The 20319-nt window shown below is 40.3% G+C and overlaps 1 protein-coding gene and 1 pseudogene across 2 annotated transcripts in view; one reads left to right on the forward strand and one right to left on the reverse strand.

The window, feature by feature from the left end:
* CHD7 (chromodomain helicase DNA binding protein 7) overlaps nucleotides 1–20319 on the forward strand; it is a 191545-nt gene that overhangs the window by 15757 nt on the left and 155469 nt on the right. Inside the window, exon 1 of one of the 2 annotated variants that reach the window (XM_038579377.1) lies at nucleotides 7530–7611. The exons of the other annotated variant lie outside the window; for it this stretch is intronic. The gene's annotated coding sequence lies outside the window, so the exon portion shown is untranslated. Of the gene's footprint in view, nucleotides 1–7529; nucleotides 7612–20319 lie in introns of those variants that run through there. 2 annotated transcript variants of the gene reach the window in all.
* On the reverse strand, nucleotides 1563–2073 carry LOC476530 (annotated as a pseudogene).

The raw sequence follows: 20319 nt of genomic DNA on the forward strand, positions 1-20319 counted from the left end.
AGCCAGTGCAGGGCTTGGGAATGGAGAAGGAAACCATGAGATCTGGCTTGCACTGCCTTTTGGTAGCTTGAGATAGCTGACAAATAACACAAACAAAATCACGGGAGACACTGTCAGCAAAGGGTCCTGGCAAGGAACGGGTGGGCCAGCCGAGAGCAGCCTGCAGGGGCCAGCACAGGGCACTTTGATGCCCAGGGCCCTTCCCAGGAAAATAGGAGCTGGAGGAGGACACAGCCACTGCTGTGGACCTGTCCCCTCCTCCTCGCTGCCCCTGGGTCAGTCCGGTGTGGCTGAGCGTGGCCAAGTATGGCCGTCTGGCTCTGGGAGGATCAGAGTTGGTCAGGAAGAAAGGAGCAGGGTTTGGATAGACAAGGAGGGTGTGGGCTATGGCGAAATTGGAAGTTCAGAGTGTTAGATCCTGACTCCCATTACGTGATGGAATGGAGTTGAAAGGTTAGTTTGGCAACATGTGATGGATTGCAGTTGAAGAGGGACTAGAGGCAAAAAGTCAGAGCAGTTGGAGTTGGGCAGCCAGCCGAGGTGAGCCCTGACTAAGGGGACACTAAGGGGACGTTGGAGAGGAGAGGTGGAGACTGGGGGTGCAGAGGGGGAGGGGAACCAGTCACTGCAGGGGGCTTGGTGTGGAGCTAGGACTGGCCTCCATGAGAACTTAGGTTTGAGATTCTGAGCTTAGATTAGATTGAGAAATAGAAAACACTTGAGCAGTGTAAGATGTATAAAACGAAAAAAAAATGATCATGTTAGAAAGTTTCCAAAGTAAAACTACTGAACTGATGAAGTCGTACAACTTGCAGGTCAAGAAATGGCAAAATATTAAGCCTTTTTTGTTTGTTCATTGTTTTAAATAAAAGGATCTTATCAAGATGATTTTGGAACTATTTTTTTTTTTTTTTTAAGATTTTGTTTATTCGTGAGAGAGAGAGAGAGAGAGGCAGAGACATAGGCAGAGGGAAAAGCAGGCTTCCCATGGGGAGCCCTGATGTGGGACTCGATCCCGGGACCTGAGGATCCCAGGATCATGACCTTAGCCAAAGGCAAGGTAGTCAACCACTGAGCCACCCAGGGGTCCCTTTTTGGAATTATTTTCATATGTAGCTTGACTTTATTTTTGTAAATGTCCTTTACTGCATGGGTCAGAATAACATGACAGCATCCTATAGAATATTAATATTACTCATTTAGAGTCAAAACAGCATGATGGTAATTTAGGCGTCTGTAAGAAGGCCAATACAAATACAGTACTACAGACTGAAGTTCACTGGTTTATTCTAGTTCAGCTTTATTTTTTTTAGATTTTTATTATTTTAAAGATTTTATATATTTATTTGGCACACACACACAGAGCACAAGTAGGGACAAGGGCAGGCAATGGGGAGAGGGAGAAGCAGATTCTCTGCTGAGCAGGGAGCCTGATGTGGGGCTCCATCCCAGGACCCTTGGAACACAACCTGAACCCAAGGCAGACACTTAACCAACTGAGCCACCCAGGCGCCCCTCAACGTTCGTTCGTTCGTTTGTTTGTTTGTTTATTTATTTATTTATTTTGTAGTTTTATGGTTTTATTAACACAAATATGACGCGCACATAAGCTGTTTATTCATTTTCTTCGCTACGCAGCCTGGCATTGGGATTGGTGACTCTGATGGCCAGCTGGGCTGCTCTTTCCACAATGGCTTTGCAGGTTCTTGGAGGATACATTGTGAGCAATCTCTGCACAATAAGATTTGTTGCACATCAGCAGCACTTCAAGCTCCTTGACGTTGTGGACTAGGAACTTCCGGAAGCCACTGGGCAGCATGTGCTGTTTTCTTGTTGCTCCCGTAACCAATGTTGGGCATCAAGATTTGGCCCTTGAATCTTCTGCGTACCCTATTGTCAATGCCTCTGGGTTTCCGCCAGTTGCGCTTAATTTTGACATATCGGTCTGACTGGTGCCGGATGAACTTCTTGGTCCTCTTTTTAACGGTCTTGGGCTTCACCAGAGGTCTGAGGGCAGCCATGATGCCCAGTGATCGATGGCTGCCACCTCCGCAGGCGGCGCCGAGGAAGAGAGTCAACTTTCTTTTAAATGTATGTGTTTCAACATTAGGAAGAACAATCTCGTGTTTTATACTTCATCTACTCTGTGTATGTCTGTGTGCATCATTAAAAAGACACCTGAGCATTTTCTATGAGAGAATACAGCAAAGAACCAATTGGAGCACAATGGAAAAGCAGTAAAGGGTATCAGTGGGTAACACATAGAAGAAAATTCAATTGCCACTAAACATGAAAATTTTCAGATTGTGGAGTAATAAAAGAAATGCAGATTAAAATGAGATACTTTTGGGATCCCTGGGTGGCGCAGCGGTTTGGCGCCTGCCTTTGGCCCAGGGCGCGATCCTGGAGACCCGGGATCGAATCCCACGTCGGGCTCCTGGTGCATGGAGCCTGCTTCTCCCTCTGCCTGTGTCTCTGCCTCTCTCTCTCTCTCTCTGTGAGACTATCATAAATAAATAAAAATTAAAAAAAAAATAAAATGAGATACTTTTTTCCTCCTTGTCAAATAAGTAAAAATTAAATACTCTTGATGCTGGCAGAATAATGGTGAGACTTGCAGTCTCAGTACTGTCTGAAGTGCAGTAAACACAAATATTGTATTTATTATTTATTTATTTATTTTTAAGATTTTATTTTATTCATGAGAAACACAGAGAGAGGCAGAGACACAGGCAGAGGGAGAAGCAGGCTCCATGCAGGGAGCCCGATGTGGGACCCAATCCTGGGAATCCAGGATCAAGCCCTGAGTGGAAGGCAGATGCTCAACCGCTGAGCCACCCAGGTGTCCCAACACAAATATTTTAAAACAAAATTGGAGATTCTTTTTTTTTTTTTTTTTTTAAATTGGAGATTCTGTCTCAAGATGTTTATAAATGGCCATTGAAGTTATCAGCTGTGTATCCTAAGGAAAAATCTGAAGTGCAGTCAGCCATGATGAGTAAGAAGTTGCAGCATTTTTTCTGAGTGGAAAAATTGCTAGTGGTTAAATTTGTGTTATATATTAGAATATTGCACAAGCATTACAGATCATATTTTTAAAAAAACATAAAGCGTGTAAGAATAGGGTATGAAATAATATTAACTGCGGTCCCAATTTTATACAAATTAAATTATAAGCATAGAAAAAGACTACAGGGAAAATACATCAATTAAAAAAAAAATGAGTGGTTTCAGAAATTGGCAGTTTCACTTAGTTAAAAGCTCAAATTCCAGAGTTACATAGATCTGGTTTGAATCTCTAACAGCTTATTGGCTATGTGACTTTTGGACAAGTGACTTAATTAGCTCTATGACCATAGGCAAATTTTTAAAACTTATCTAAGATTCAGGTTTTTGTTGTAACAAGGGGATGATAATAGTACTTATCTCCTGGGCTTATTTAGATTAATGTAACAGTGCATTTAAAATAATTCACACAGTGTTTTGTGTATTGTTAGCACTCAGTAAATGTTAGTTACTTAGATTGCAAGTGGTTCTTATTTTAATCTTTTTATTTTTTTGAACTGAAAGATATTTTTATAATCAGGAAAAGCAGTAACCACCAAGAAGCTATCCGGTACCTTATACGGAAAGAAGGACTAACAATATTTCAGTGTTTTGTGGTATAGCCAGGGAAATCTTCTGGAAAAAATAATGTTAGCTGGTTATATTTTTGAAACAAGCACTCCCAACTTCTTCCTCTTGGGTTTTTCTTTTTTCTAGATCACTTACCAATAATTGGCTTATTTTTTTTCTATCCCAAAGAAATTTTGTTCTGCCATAAGTTGAATTTAAACAACACTTTCTACTCCCCTTTTTAAGTTTTCTGAAGTCAAAGAAAACAAGAATCATCTTTTTCTTTTCCCCTTGAAAACAAGAATCATCTTTAAAAACATTTCTATAGATGGGATCTGAATTTGGTTAATATTAACTGCACATTTAGCACTCAAATTTCAGACATATTTAGTGCTAGCTTCTGTACGTCTCACCTAATTGTTTAAATATGTGAGCATGATTTTGATATTTGGGAGGTGGAGGAGAAAGCCCTTGAGGTTTTTGAGCTTGAGTTAAAAGGCTTATTGTGTCTTGGAGCAAGTTGATGTAAGTTAGTAGGAAGACTTTAGCATCTGGAACTCTTTCACCTTGGAATTGTGTCTTTCTCGTAGAAGAAACATTTGGGCTGCATGCAGCCTAGAGAAACTTTCAGGCTCTATTTTCTTCACAGGAGGGTAACAGCTTTGCACTTAGAATAAAGTAGCTTCAAAGCTTTTGTCTCCTTCAAGTTATGTTACCTTGCATTTATCTCACATTCTTATATCTTCTACGGCAAACAGGAGAATTGGAAAAGGAAGAACAGAGACAAGTTGTTAACATTGTCATCTAAGTTAATTATGAGTTGATGGTAATATAAACTTCAAAATCATAGAATCCAGGATATATATGCAATTGTTTTATTATTTTATTTCATCAAATCTAAGATGTTATCAGTTGTAAGACAGACCTATTTCTGGTGTATTGAAATGTGGAAGAAAATTACGTGTTGGAAGTGATTAGATAAGTGAGTAAAAAATCAGGAAACCTTCAGTTCACAGTTATTTGTATTTTTCAGTTTTGCTTGCTGAACAGAAAGGAATATCAACTGAATGTATCTGAAATTGGAACCTAAGCTTCTAATCTTGAGCAGAAAGATTTCACAGTTATATGTCACTTTAGTCACACCTGGTGCCACCTCTAACCCACCTTGCTCCATACGTTGCGAATAGCACATAGAGTACAGCAGAGATAGACTCATGAATCAGGTATTTCATCATGACCCTGCTTGGCTACTGGACCTAATGTAAGCAGACAGTGGGCAACTTTTTGTGGTGTTAATCTGCCAGACTGCTGTCAACACATTGGGTACCATAAAACAGTGTCACCGAGACTATTCCACAAGACTGATGCCAAAATCTATTAAAAGTCACAGGAAAACAAGCAATGTACTGTTAACCACTAAAAATCTAACTTGACAAACAATCAGGTATTTGAGTATAGATTCCGAGCTTTGTACGAGGCTAGTGCCCACATTTTACATATGGAAAAGTAGTAAAATGAGTGGTTCTTGTTTATAAGAAGTTTAAAATCTAATTTCTCAGTAATAAAAATGCAAGGAAGGACCCCTTTTAATATCTTTGTATCTAGGATAATTTAAGAGGATCTTGCATCAGATAGTGTGAGGCCAGTATATAAAGAATTCAGGTTAGGTAGACTTCTTCAATCCCAAATGTGGACCTGTTACAGTGACCTCAGAGCTTCCTCCTCCACCAGCCATAAGAAAGAAAAACTGCAGATAAAATGATGACAATTTAAAGATTTCTTAAAGGCACAGTTAGAGATCAGAAAAGTAGCACGGTATAAAGGTTAAAGCCAAGAGCTCTGGAATCAGATGACCTGGGTTTAAAACCCAGTTCCAACAACTTAACTACCTTTAGGACCTTGAACAAGTTAATTAACCTCCGTGTTTCAGTTTCCTCACTTGTAAAATGGAGTTCATACCTTCTTCAATGCCTGGCACATACTAGCATTCATTAAAATGAGCAGTTACTAATGTTGTTATGGTATGCTGTGTTTCTTTGTAAAGAGAAGATGAAGTGAGGGATGTAAAGATTTGCAAGCCCTAGTATCTATTTGCATGACTGAAGGTTTCACATAGAGATGGTAGCTAACTGGCATTCTTGGCATCACAGCATAACACACCCAGAGAACAGTTAGTTATTAGTATATTTAAAAGAAAAGATTAAAAGTATGACTGTGGCAGTTACCAGTAGAACATTTTGTTGGTGACTTCTTTCTTGGTCAGGGTTTTCTGGATTTCTCTCTGCATTATGTGGTTAAGAAGGAGTGGTTTTTATATGGCAATGAGGATTTAGGTTGTAGCCAAGTGTGCTACAACTGTGCTTTGTACAACGTGACAGGGGCTTCTCTGTTTGATCCCATAGATTCCTATATCTTAAATGATGTAACCAAGTATTTTAACATCACCAAAAAATTCATGTGACCATTAAGAACTGAGATGATCTCAAAATTGCCAAATGCTGATACTTTAACATTGTTTCTAGTCATCTAGAACAAGCCAGGGCTATGTGATGGGTGTGGTTTTATTACATGTTATCTTCTCTCTCTCTTTTTTTTTTTAAAGCCTCAGATGGCCTGTTCTGTGTAACCAGCCCTGTGTCTCCCCTCATTCCTATGGAACATGTCCCAACTCCTCTGTTTCCTTCCCGAGAGCCTTATCTACTGGGGTGTGGAGGGCATAGAAAACTAGAGTAAGAAATAGGGCAAGACTTTAAGGAGCTTACAGTTGAATTAACTTTCATCTCCTCTTCAGCCTCATGCTCCACTGACTTCTAGCATCACCCGTCACATTCCACCCTCTCAGCTGCATCATGGGTTAGGTCAAGTGTTTTTTTTTTTTTTTTCCCCCTTTTTGTTTGTTGTTGTTTCATAGCTAGAGATTGTTTCTATGGAAATATTTTAGATTCTAAACAGTCAAATTTCAAAAGATCATCATGGATAAAACTAAATACTGAATTGATACTTGGTGATTGCTTGCCTTAGGCTCTTTCCAGCCATACTGGCAGCTTTTCACCTTCACGGATTAGGTCTAGGACGTTTCTAAAAGCTTATTACTATCTTAGAATAAGTATAACAGGCAATGGTTGTTCTGGTGTAGGTACACACTATCTAACAGGTTTTTTTTTTATTAGTTGCTGGGCTGAGATTGGATATTGACCTGATGAAAGCCACGGGTTCCATATGTATCTTTAGCCCAAACTAGATGAAGACTGTACTAGATGAAGACAGTACCAAAGGAATCAAGATCACAGAATTAGGAGTGGACTGTGTTTGGGCTAACATGATGAGTTGATGGCACATCAAGTAACTAAGTGGTTAGTTGTAGAAACTTAAAAATACTGCCAGCTTCCGTGCTGGCTGGGTAGCCACTGAAGCCAATCAAAAGGTCTGTGAATATGTGGGAGTTTTCAAATGCTTTAGCTGCTGTCGTGAGCCATCGGAGGCAGTATAACCTAACAGTTAAGAGCATGGGTTCTGGAGCTGGAGCCTGGTTCTAATTTAGACTCCGCACTGTGCCACGTGACCTTGGGAAAGCTACTTAAATCCTCCAGGCTCAGTTTCTGTAGCGAGACCAGTGCCTGGCGCACGCCCTCTAAGCAGAACCACGGGCACGATGACGACGGGCAGCGGAGTTGCAGCTCCGGCAAGTCTGTCATTGCCTCAGAAGGTGATACTTTCCAGAAATGGTGGGCTGGTTTCGCAGATTAGAACAATATGTTCATTTGAATTTTGAGCTGAGTGAGGTTTGTGAGTAATGTGTATCTGGGCTAGAAAATAAACTGATGGAAAGTGAGCACACATATGTACACAGACATACCCTTGAAGTAATCCGGGATCTCTTCTGCAGTAGGAACAGATACGTGGCTGCAACTTGAGCAGATCAGCGGACTCGGTTAACTGAAGCGAGAGTCGCCGTTAACACATCTTTATAAGCAGCAGCTCTGTCTCGGTCACCAGGTCAGTGGCACCGCTGGTGTGAAGTCCCCGGGAAGGCACACGGTCCTGAGTTCTCCGGGAGGTCCTCAGTGAGTGCTCGTCGTGGCCGAAGGCATCCCAGCTCAGAGAGCCAGTCTCCTCAGTCACACGCATCCGTGTGGTGGCCGGTCTGTGTCTGTGTGAGGACTGGCCCTTTTATATAGTTCCCAGTAAGCACATCCCTTAAGGCGAAGTGGGTTATTTTTCCTCCTCCCGTTGTGTATGTGATTACATTTGGACGTTTGTTTGGGAATGGGTGGACTTCCTAGTTATAAGGGGGAGGGGGTCTCTTACCCCCGGGGGTATGGTAGCCGCGCCTGCCGTCGGACGTGCCGACTGTGTTACGTATCCTAGTTGCTTCTTCCGTGCAGCCGTCTATGCAGGGTAACGGGAGTATTGATATAGTTCTGTCTTGGAAAAACTTTTAATCAAATAATAAAATCTTTAAAGAATGAATTTTATTTGGAAAACTGGGTTTGGATGAGAAGGAAACTCTGTTCTTTGAAAGGTTTTTGGTTTAGTGACAGCTCCAAATGAACTTAGGAGATATTTTTAACCTTCCTGGGGATGTTTAAAAGAAAGTTCTCCCCCGCTCTTTGCCGGGGGTGGGGAGAGGCAGCCATCACCACTGTGGCTTGTTTGATTTCTCTGTAAAGGATGTTTACCCTGCTGTAGGGTTGTTTTCTGCCTCTTGTGCAAATCCTGAAGCCTCTGGTGCACTGGTTGATGGGGAGTGAGGACCCGTGCTTTCACTCTTGCAGTGCTGCTTTTGGAGGCAGGACAAGATGAAGAAAAACCAGCTCCTCTACTGACTAATTTTGTATTCTAGAGAATTACTCAATTGCTTCGATTTCATTTTCTTCATCTACAAAATAGAAAATAGAGGGAGATAATACTTGAGGGCTATTTGTGAGGATTATATGGGTGTGTGTGGGTGTGTGTGTGGTGTGTAAAGCACCTGGCATGGTGCTTGGTCTATAGTGAGCACTTACTAGATGCTAGTTATTTTCCCCCCTTGCTTTAACAGTAATTTTCCACATGTGGTGGTGTATAATTGGGAAAATGCAGGATTTTCTTATTACAAATATTACACTTGTTTTAGACAAGATGTCCCTCCTGATTTCTACATTGGTAAATACAGTTATTGCATCTGTATCACACTTTGCCTCTTGCAGCTCTTATTTTGGTTTCTTCCTCAATTTAACCATCCATTCCAACTTCAGAGAACAACTGGAATCTATTTAGTCCCTTAAGTAAAGCTTTTTATATTAAGACCTCCTAGCAACAAGCTCCTGAGAAGGTGGAGACTGTGGTTTTAGTTGTAAACTTAAAATCTCTTCTACTAATCCTTTTCCTCTCCAAGCATGCATTTCTTTAATTTCTCTTTTCTTTTCTTTTCTTCTTTTCTTCTCTCTTTTCTTTTCTTTTCTTTCTTTCTTTCTTTCTTTCTTTCTTTCTTTCTTTCTTTCTTTCTTTCTTTCTTTCTTTCCTTTCTTTCTTTCATTCATTCATTTGTTTATTTATTCATGAGAGACACAGAGAGAGAGGCTGAGACATAGACAGAGGGAGAAGCAGGCTCCCTGCAAGGAGCTCAATGTGGGACTTGATCCCAGACCCTGGGATCACTCCCTGAACTGAAGGCAGACGGTGAACCACTAAGCCACCCAGGGGTCCTCTATCCAAGCATTTCAGTTGCTGGTGAGAGGCATGTCAAAAGTGACAAGGAATTAGTTTATACTCGGAGATCCTAGAGTCTCCTAGTGAATCTCAGCTGTTTGTTCACTTGGCCAGGCGGTGTGGGAGGGACCACTCAAGGGAGGTGTGAACAGACTGCAACCATTTTCCATGGTGAATGTGCATAATCTTAATTCTTGCATAAAATGCCTTTGGCCAGTTAACTGGTGGTAGAGCTGAAATGGAGAGATTAGAGGAGAACATGTTAGAATCTCATTGCTTTCTCTTCCTCTCATTGGTCAAAGTAGGGAAACAGAAGAAAATAAAGCAAGAAAGAAAGGCCATTTGTACTTTCATTTTCCCCATTATAGTACTTAAGCCTCAGAAGCTGTTTTAGGTAAATTCTTAAAATCCTATTTGGTTTGAACTCTATCAGTAGAAATTATAGTCTCTACTCTGCCAACCCCTACCCTTGCCACTAAGGAAAAATAGATTCCTAATGCTTCCGTAACTAGAGCCAGTGCTTCAGCTCTTGTTTGGTTAGCTGCATCATAACATTAAAATTACATCTCGTCTTTGAGTGTAAACTGAATGCCACGTTGTTCGACCCGTCCTGGAAGGGCTGTCCGGCCAACAGCCCTGCTATCCTGGTGACATCTTGGACAACTTCTTTCAATTTCAGTCTCCCAGACCACTCTCCTTCCCTGTGTCCAGCCAGTTTTTTTTTTTAAGATTTTATTTATTCAAAAAAAAAAAAAAGATTTTATTTATTCATGAGAGACACAGAGAGAGGCAGAGACACAGGGAGAGGGAGAAGGAGGCTCCCTGCGGGTCGTCTGATGTGGGACTTGATCCTAGGACCTCGGGATCTCGCCCTGGGCTGCAGGCAGATGCTCAACCCTGAGCCACCCAGGCGCCCCCGGCATCCAGCCATTTACTGAATCCAAGCTGTGGTTCCGCCTCATCTCTGAAACAGCTTGCAACTCCCTTCTGTATCAGACGTCCTTCTGCCAAATTAATCTTGGTTAAGCATGTCTCAGTTCCTGGATCTACGTGTCAGTTGGGACGCAGATTGTCCCTTGTGTCCCAGCTCTCCCTCTTCCCTCTAGCGTGACCCTCCCCTCTGCCCTTCTCTGAACTGTGACCCGTCAGCCCTAGGGCCTTTTTAACTTCATGTCCCCTCACCCCTTTTTTTAAACTTTTTTTTTTTTTCCCTTTTTTTAAACTTTTAAACCCACTTGTAGACAAATTTCTCTTTTGACTTTCCTCAGTGCACATGCACTTGATCATGAATTTTATCTCATCTTCCCTAAGGTATTGGCTATAGGATTAGTTGTCTCCTGTTTATTTGCTGATCCATAAAAGTAATTATGAGTGTCTGTGGGCACCATGCAGAGTGTTGGGTATAGAGGTGAGCAAAACTATACCAGGTGCCCAAGGCTAGTGGGAAAGATGGTAACTATCAGGTAATTGCACAGACTGGTCAAGGTACAACTGTTAACCAGTTGTTCAAAAAAAAAATAAAAAGGAGCTATGGAGTGGGTAACAGGCATTGAATGTAGACATGGAAGGACTACTGACCTGACGAAGGTAAGCTTGAGCTGTGGTCCTCCTGCCTGTAGGCTCAGTGGCTGGACTGGGGAGAGCTTGGTCTGTCCCACAGGAACAGTGGCGAGCATGTCCTGTGATTGTGCTCTGCACTCAGATGTGCCCAGCTCCATAATTCCTAACTATATTCTGAATATTGCTAATTTAACTTATGATAAAGTATCTGTAAGTAACCTCATAGAGTAAAAATGGCAGGATTCTTGCTAATTGTCTGATCCCTGGACTTGAGAGAAATGCATACCATCCACTTTTTGAGATTTAGATATACAGTACAAAGATAATGGTGACACATGCAGAAGAGAAAACAGGGGAGAAAGGCAACATGGAGTAATGGTTCATTGCTTCAGCCAATGTTGGTCAACATTATGTTATACAGTGAATCACATCTGTACTGTATTTTGTTGCTTACTCTAACACACACTGGTGCTATAATCCATATGGCATTCTGTAGAAAAAGGAACAGGATTTACCCAAAGCCACGTGTATAGTAGATGGATGAGACATACTTGATTTCAGTCCTCACGACTCCAAAACAGAGTCCAAGTGCCTTTCCACATCTACCATGGGCATCCTAAGAGGGTGGGTTACATTTTTTTTTTTTTTGTGGACCCCATGTAGTTCCACATATCATGAAGTATCTATTTTTTTTTAATTTTTACTTTTTAAAATATTTTATTTATTTATTCATGAGAGACACACAGAGAGAGAGGCAGAGACACAACACAGGCAGAGGGAGAAGCAGGCCCCATGCAGGGAGCTTGATGTGGGACTCGATCCCGGGACCCCAGGATCATGTCGTGAGCCAAAGGCAGATGCTCAACTGCTGAGCCATCCGGGCGTCCCTCATGAAGTATCTAATACACATACACAAAGACTTTTTATGCAATAGTGATTATGTAGATTTAATAGATTTAATCTGATTGCTGTTGGGTGGCGTGGCAAGTTTTCTGATTAATACTTTGTTTTCTAATTGTGCTTATGCAAAGTTATTTAAAATGTTGGAAATTTGAGGCTCACGGTTGGCTCAGTCAGTTACTTAAATGGTGATTTCAGCTGAAGTTGTGATCTGAGTTTTGGGGGCTGGCTCCATGCTCATTGGGGAGTTCTGCTTGAGATTTCTCTCTCCGCCCCTCCCCCCACTTGTGTATGCATGCTCTCTTCCCCTCTCTCTCTAAAATAAACAAAACCAAAAGAAAATAAATAAATAAAATGATGGAAATCTGAATTTGTATCATGTGGTTGAGCCGTTAAGAATTGCTTGTCAGTAACATTCAGGAAGTAGTTAGGAATAATTTAGCAGGGCCCGTACTTATAGCGTTTAATATTTTTAAACCCTTGGTAAAATAGTGAATTTAATGATAGCAGGGAATATTTTAGTGCTTGGATAGAATTTCACTATAATTAAATAGAAAAATATGCTAAATAGATTGTGTTAAAACAGTGTCTGGACATTGTAGGTGATGATAAAACAAAGGGCGACACTAGACCACTTGCTACATAATTGCATGTTATGGAACTTCTTGTTAATAGAGGATATTGCACCAGTTGTTGAATAGTCATAATGAAAAGTGAGAATTAGAGTTGTAAGACATAAAAAGATAAATCAGCGAGTAACACATTTATCTTCAAATTATGAGAACAAAAGTATAGTAATTTAGCTGTGATTTGATGCCTTAAGTTTAAACTTACAGGTTAAAATATTTTGCCATTTAAAAATGTCATTGTGCTGTTAATTTTCATTAAGAAGAGGGAAGTTCTTTTAACACTGTTTGCTAATCTACAAAGATCTTTAAAAATGCATGTTAATATCAGGATTTTGCATAGTTCTTAATCTGTGGTATAAAATTGGATTATTAATAAAAAAACACCTTTTGATGTTAATATCTTGGAACCTCTATTTCTGTACTACAGTGGCTGAAATATGCAAATATTGACAAAACTGGATTTATTGATAGTGATTTCAATTAAAATATTGTGAGTCAGTGCATCTAGGAGTCTTCCTTGACTGGCATCTCTCTCTGTGGAAAGGAATTTGACTGCTTTGCTTTCTTCCTCTTGAGTGACTCTGCTCTAGCCCAGTTAAATTAGAAGATTATAATTTACTATCTTACTCTTAAATGTCATGCACTTGTTCCCCATGAAATGGTATAACTTATTATACATCTTATAATGTAACACATGTCTCAATTACTGATTAATGGATTGGATTAATGGAAAAAGTTTACAAGTTACCCCTCTCTAAGAGTTAACTTTCAGGGATCTTAATAGTAATTCTGAAGAATGGAGTGTCAGCATTGGGTAGCTGTTGAAAACTCACACTCTTCTACGGCAAGGCTAGGTGCATGCAAATTCACAGTTGAGTCAAATACTAAGGGTTAAGACCTTAAATGTTGGTAATATTCGGCCAGTGAAAGTGTTGGGGAGAATACAGAGGAATTGGCCTCTGTGCAGGGTTTAAAGGAAGGGTGGTGGGAAGTGGAGGAGGAAAGACATGTGCAAAAGACAGTAAAGCTTCATACTAGGACCTGGGAAGAATTTGACCTGTGAGATAGAGGGTATGAAGATGAGCATAAGAAGGGCTTTTCAAATGAGGCTGGTTTTATTTCATAGTCAGAGGGAGCCTTGGAAGGATGGAGGACACCAGACCTGTGCTTTGGGTATCACGCCTTTGAAACCACATTGTGCTTCCCCAGTCACCCACAAATACTGTCTCCATTTCACTTCTACTTTGACTCTCTTACCCCATATATAGAATGTTGTTGAAGTTTGTAGATTTGTAGATTCTTTCTCCCGTGATGTGGCCTCTCAGATCTTGCCCACGTTTCAGTGTCTCTTGGCCACCTCTGCTGGACTCCTGCAAAGACTTCTCACCACAGGAGTCCTCCACCTGTGTGTTAGAGAAGCTGCCCCAGTGCCCACATCTCCCCATTTCACATTCTGCACACCCTTTTTTTGTTTTTCCCCCTTGAATACAAGATTGCCTGCCTGCACTCAGGTCTTCCATTCTTTTTTTTCAAAGATTTTATTTATTCATGAGAGAGAGAGAGAGAGAGGCAGAGACCTAGGCAGAGGGAGAAGCAGGCTCCATGCAGGGAGCCCGATGTGGGACTCGATCTCCAGGATCATGTCCTGAGCCGAAGGCAGACACTTAACCGCAGAGCCACCCAGGCCTCCCAGGTCTTCCATTCTTAATGCCAATCTAACTTTCTAACCATAGTCCCTCCTCTTGTTAAAATGTATCCCATATTCAGGCTCACCTGAAGCACTCATGGTCCCTAAACACACGATAGTTCCCCTCTTCAGATTTACTCTTGCTCGCTCTATTGCAAGTACCTTTTTGTCTTCTCAGACCTATCTTTGCCTGTCAGAATCTTGCTTGCCTGCCCGTTCTGTCTCAAATGCTACCTCTTCTGGAATGACATTTCTAATTATTTTCAACGGAATGCAACTTCCCTGTCTTACATTGTCTTCTCTTTCTAGTTATTTGAGGGCACATGTCTCCGTGTAGATTATTGCATCAGTAAATGAGTAAACACACAAGTGAGGTACAAAGGTAAACATGGCAACATCTTGCTCTTGTCCTTGGTGCTTCTGCTCCATCTCTGCCTGCAGCAGGCTTCTTTTTGCTGAATTTCTAAAATTGTACTGCTTTACATTGCTGTTTTCTTTTATGTTATCTGCTCTTTGGAGATGTCTAGGGCTACTGTAATCTTTTTTTTAGTTAGTACTTTCCTGATTATTCCCGTTAGGTTCTGATTTCTAAAATAGGTAGTTGTACGTTCTCTAATAAGTAACCAAGGTGCTTTTGTATAGGTGGTAATATTACCTATCAAGTTAATATCAATTAACTTGAAAAAATGATAGAGTCCCTTAAAGGAGGGAATCCTGTGAATTTAGTGTAAAGTTAGAGGAAGTAGGGAAGGTAAATATAGTATAAAAATCACTGAGGCTTATTGTTATTATTTTTGCATCCCCATAGAAGCCAGTAAACAGCCTAAAGGAGTTTGGTTTAATTGAAGACTAAGTAAAAACTCTTAAGTGAGAGATTATCTTGTAAACTAAATTATTATAGTGCTAAATCACATTGTATCATTGTTACTTTTCTCTTTGCTCTTCTCACTAGACTGAGTTCATCAAGCATTTCTTGTTTACTTTTTATTCCTAGGACCTAGTGCAGTATCACTCACATCCTATATATGTTTTGGTTTTTAAATAGAAATTGAAACTCTAAGAGTGAAAGGAAACTTTAGTTAAAATTTTTATCTCTTGAGATCATAATAGATATGGACATTTAAAGATAGTGATTTCTTACAGAGGAGTTTAAAGGTATCTTATAGTTGTAATTTGTATAAATTCAAGTATTTGTAATTTGTTATTAGTGACATTTAAAACTGGAGATTCACAGATATGAGTTGGTAGGAATAGTTTTGAAGATTGTTTTATTCCTATTTTTTAAAAAGATTTCATTCATTCATTTGAGAGAGAGAGAGAGAGAGAGGCAGACAGGCAGAGGGAGAAGCAGGCTCTCCACAAGGAGCCCGATGCGGGACCCGATCCCAGACTCCGGGATCACTCCCTGAGCCAAAGGCAGACGCTCAACCACTGAGCCACTCAGGTATCCCTGGAGATTGTTTTAAATCTCAGGATTTAATCTCCTTAGTTTATGATAGTTGTTTTTGAAGTGTTTACAAAAATTCACTCTTAGTTTTTAGGAACGAATTCTTCAAATACCAGTTTCTTCTTTACATCTTGTTGAGATGAAAGGTTCTTTTATATTGATAAAATGGGGAGTAGGAAGGTAGGATCTTTGAAGGAAATTTTAGATAGCAAGATACCTGTTTTTAATTCATTATAACTCTTGTGTAGACTTTTGATTTTTAAAATTCACCTTTGTCTTACTGATGATGTTGGTCCCCATAGTGCTCTTTTCAGTAACAAACAATATTCACTCACCCTTGAAGCACTAACCCCGTGGAGGATGGATGCCATGATTGCCATGTGTATGGCCAAGAAATGGGTCAGTTGTATTTAGAATACATCAGGTTAGACCTCTCTCTCTATCTTGTGGATAATGACATCCTGTCTTCCTTCATTGTACCAATTGTAGTAAAATTGGTAAGTTATTGTTCTAACACACAGTTGATTTTGCCGAGTTTATTTTTTTCCTGATCTTAATTTTATTTTTTTAATTGAAGTATAGTTGACATGCAATGTTATGTTAGTTTCAGGTGTACAATATAGTGATTTGACAAGTTTATACATTATACTATGCTCACTACAGTGTAGCTACCATCTGCACCATACAACACTATGACAATACCATTGACTGTGTATTCCCTGTGCTGTGCCTTTCATCTCTGTGACTTCTTCTTTTTTTTTAAGATTTTATTTATTAGAGAGAGAGAGAGAGAGAGAGAGAGAGAGAATATGTGGGGGGAGGGGCAGCGGTAGAGGGAGACGCAGACTCCCCGCTGAGGAGGGAGCCTGACTTGGGGCTTAATCATAGGACCCTGAGATCATGACCTGAGCTGAAGGCAGATACTTAACCGACTGAGCCACCCAGATGCACTGTGACTTACTCATTCTGTAACTGGAAGCCTGTTATCTCCCACTCCGCCCATCCCCAACCACCCTGCCCTCTGGCAACCATCAGTTTATTCTCTGTATTTATTTATGGGTCTGTTTCTGGTTTTTGTCTTGTTTTTTAGATTTCACTTGTAAGTGAAATCGTAGTATTTGTTTTTCTCTAATTCTACTAAGCGTAAGTAAATGTGTGTTATTGTCTGCATGTCTAGATCCATGCATGTTGTTATAGATGGTAAAATCTCATCTTTTTTTTTTTTTTTTAAGATTTAAGTGTGGAGGGTGGGGAGTGAGAGAGAGAAACCCAAGCAGACTCCCCATTGAGTGTAGAGGTGATGTGGGGCTCCATCTTAGGACTCTGAGATCATGACTGGAGCCAAAATCAAGAATTGGATGCTTAACTGACTGAGCCACTCAAGCACCCTAAGATCTCATCATTTTTATGGTGGAATAATATTCCAGTGTGTGTGCACCTGTGTGTACGTATACATACATACACACATACCCTGTCTTTATCCATTTGTCTTTTGATAGACACTTGGGTTGTTTCTGTGTCTCAGCTATTGTAAATAATGCTGCAGTAAACAGGGGTGCATATCTTTTTGAATTAGTGTTTTCATTTTCTTTGGGTAAATACCTAGGTGTGGGATTTCTGGATCATGGATCGTGGTATTTCTATTTTTAACTTTTTGAGAAACCTCATACTGTTTTTTTACAGTGGCTGTACCAGTGGTTTTGTCAAGTTTAAAATTGTGTTCTAATCAAAATTCAGAAACTCTGTCTTTTTTTTGTTGAGAACACATAGATTCGTTTTTATCTGGTCTCCATTCCTCTTGACATTTAAGGAATCGTATAGTGCCACACCTAAATCCTTAATCTTGAGATATTTTAAATGTGAATATTTGTGTCACAGATGATTAACCTAAAACTTTTAGGATTTGAAAATGCTTCATTTTTCTAACAATAGAATGGAATGTGTACCTCAAAGGGCAGTGTATTTGGCAGAGGACAGCAGTGAAACTTCACCAAGGAATGACTGTGGCTGAGATGTTGATGGACAGCTTGCATGTTTATCTCCCAAATTCCTGATTAAAATACCTGATGTGTGCAGACACATCTGTATGTGCACGCATGGGCAGGGAAGGACATCTAAGAGACAGTTAAGTTGATTATCTTTGGAGAATGAGACTAGGGTTGGTGGTGGAAGAGAGAAATAAAACTCAATGTTTCAGTTAAGTGTCAACACTGAGTACTGTTTACCTTGCATTAAAGGACTTTTGCTAATAGACTTATGTACAGTTCCCCATCACAATTTTTATTTTTATTAAAAAAATTTTTTTAAAGATTTTATTTATTTATTCATGACACACACACACACACACACACACACACAGAGGCAGAGACACAGGCAGAGGGAGAAGCAGGCTCCATGCAGGGAGTCCAACGTGGGACTCGATCCTAGAACTCCAGGATCATGCCCTGGGCTGAAGGCATGTGCTCAACCACTCAGCCACCCAGGCATCTCCCTCCCCCCCACCCAGTCAGTTCAAAAAACATTTTTATTTATTTATTCATGAGAGACACACAGAAAGAGGCAGAGACACAGGTGGAGGGAGGAGCAGGCTCCTTGCCAGAAGCCTGATGTTGACTCGATCCCAGGATCCTAGGATTCTGACCTGACCTGAAGAGGTGTTTAACCACTGAGCCACCCAGGTGCCACCCCCATCACAATTTTAAAGGAAAAATGTGGTAGCTCTTGGGGAAAGTATCTCTGAGTGCCGAGTTCCATTTCTGTGTAAATGAGATGAGAATGTTCAGTAATAGAAGTCCAAAGCAGTTTCAAGGCACAGGGTGGCAGCCCCATCAGATACAGCTTTGTGGCCTAGTGACTTATAATGAGGGTGGCATGTAATTAGAAATTGTCCCTGTCTTTTCTGAGTACTGATGAAAACCATGGCTCAGAGGTTAATTCAAATAATAATTAATATTGGTCTCTGTCAGTACAGGGTGGTAATGAAATCTTCCGCTGTTTGATGACTTTGACTTTAAATGTTGAGCGAGAGTGGAAATGGTGTTATTTCTCACACTAATTGTGGGGAAGCTCCAACGACTGAACACAGTATGGTAAAGTTTGCTATGCAGAAGGTGAGCACAAAATTTTTTTTGTAGCCTGTAATTGTCTACAGTGGAAACTCTAACACGACATAGAGATATTAGTGTTATTTCCTTGAGCGATAATTATTTAGTGTGAGATACTAGGAAGGCACGAGTAATTGATCCACCATTGTGGACAAAACAAGTTTTCCTGATCCTCCACATTTTCTACTGTACGTAGTGTATGTAGTGTGTAGCATTAAATTACCCACTAAAACTTACCAGGTTGCATATGCATGTTAATCTAAAGACAAAAACATCAAATGACTGGTTGGGGAGCCTTGAATGATCTTTTCAGCCTTGGAAGTCAGTGATTCTGTAAGCCAGTTTACCACATGTAATGACCGTTTTTCATATATAGAGTTACAAATGAAGTAGAAGATATTTAAGTTGATGGTAGAAGGTGATTGGAAACGTATCTATTAACACAAATTATTCACAGCTTTATAAATCCATAATGCTAAGAATTGTGAGACTAAAATAAATTTGGTGGAAGGAAGATGTTTAGGCAGGACTGTTTTTAAAAAATAAATCCAGGGGATTCCTGGGTGGCTCAGTAGTTTGGTGTCTGCCTTTGGCCCAGAGTGTGATCATGAAGACACAGGATCAAGTTCCACATCAGGCTCCCAGTGGAGCCTGCTTCTCCCTCTGCCTTCATCTCTGCCTCTCTCTCTGTGTCCCTCATGAATAAATAAATAAAATCTTAAAAAAAAAAAAAATCCAAATGCTTCATTGAGGTATTTGCCCTAAAATTGGAATTTTCTCTTTTGTAACATAAGTTAGATCGCAATAGCTTAATCTTTGATGGTTAAGTTTGCTATCATTCTAAGCAACATCAACTTTCAGGGAAAGTAACAGAACAAAAGAAGGGGATTCTATGTAGAGTTTGAGTACTTTGAGATGCTTCAGATGCCCAGATAGTAGAACCCCTTTTAACACACAAAAGGAGACAGAATAGTAGAATCAGCTGTCATAGCCAGATGTACTTCATTCACATACTTGTCAGCTTCCCCCAGGTTCTGTATTACTTGAAGGAAATCCTAGGCAGCGTATTCTTTTTATTTTAAAATATTTCAGTACAAGGGCTCTGTGTGCCTCAGTGGGTTAGGTTAAGCATTCGACTCTTGATTTTGGCTCTTGTCATGATCTCAGGGTCCTGAGATTGAGCCCTTGAGATACTCTTTGTTTCTCTCCCTCTGCTCCTCCTCTTGCTCGCGGTCTCTCCTACTATATATAAAATAAAATCTTAAAAAATATAAAATATTTTAACATATATCGGTGAAAAGGAAAGAACTCCTTCCAAATTAAATTGCTGTAGAAGCTTGTGTGAACGTTTTAAGGTAGTTTTTGTTTGTTTTAATTTAAAAGCAGTGCTATATTGGAGGAGCAACTTGTTAGTGTGCTTTTTTTTCTAGAACGCAGTGGGTGACGGGCCGTTACTGTACAGTTAGGATCAGTAGGCAGAAGCAATCACAATTCTGAAATGAGAACGACAGGATCAAAACATTGTTTTGTTTGCAGAGGCAACGTTCTCTACAGGGTGTTGACTGTCTAGAGGCCAGAAGCTTTGGAGGAGGTGGCCAGAGCTGATGAAGAGCTCTTCTAGAGCTGTTGCTGTGTGGGGTAACCCAACAGAGATTCTACATGAAATCAAGGAAGAAGTATCATGTA

This window comes from Canis lupus, chromosome 29, assembly GCF_011100685.1.
Source record: "Canis lupus familiaris isolate Mischka breed German Shepherd chromosome 29, alternate assembly UU_Cfam_GSD_1.0, whole genome shotgun sequence".
NCBI classification, from domain to species: Eukaryota; Metazoa; Chordata; class Mammalia; order Carnivora; family Canidae; genus Canis; species Canis lupus.